The sequence below is a fragment of the Sceloporus undulatus genome, unplaced genomic scaffold (assembly GCF_019175285.1).
Source record: "Sceloporus undulatus isolate JIND9_A2432 ecotype Alabama unplaced genomic scaffold, SceUnd_v1.1 scaffold_524, whole genome shotgun sequence".
Taxonomy (NCBI): Eukaryota; Metazoa; Chordata; class Lepidosauria; order Squamata; family Phrynosomatidae; genus Sceloporus; species Sceloporus undulatus.
Genome location: NW_024803444.1, coordinates 4,708 through 5,263, shown reverse-complemented (window position 1 = coordinate 5,263; position 556 = coordinate 4,708).

Sequence of the window (556 nt, the reverse complement as noted above, 5' to 3'; positions counted from 1 at the left end):
AGGTATGCTATTTGAATGATGCATGGGTCCTAAGAGTCCGGAGGTCGTGCCAAAGCCACACTCCATTCCTAAGCACTGGAGTGCAGCTTTGGTGTGGCTTCCGGATTCTTAGGATGCATGCATCATTTAAATAGCATGCCTCCAAAGAGACCCAAAGCAGCTTTATTTTGGCAGTCTGTAACAGGCCAGTATGTAGAGAGATTTTGTTGCACCTTTGAAACTCACTGAACGAAAGAAATTGGCAGCATGAGCTTTCCTAGACCTCAGTCTACTTCCTCAGATGTTAACTGTAATAAGTAAAATTTCATGAGTTATATAAGTTTTTATTTTCTTCCAAGATGTTCTTCAATATTCTAAGCTGCTCTTTAGATTGTGTGTTAACATTAACGTTAATAAATAATAAATACTTTAATTATATTTCTTCTTTTATGCCTTCCTGTGTTTCTTTCTCTGTGTGGTGAGGCATAATTTCTTACACTTAACAACTTCTTTACTTGGTATTGTAATTAGTGTATTTCTTCAGTGCATACAGTGCTCTACAGGCTAATGGTTATTC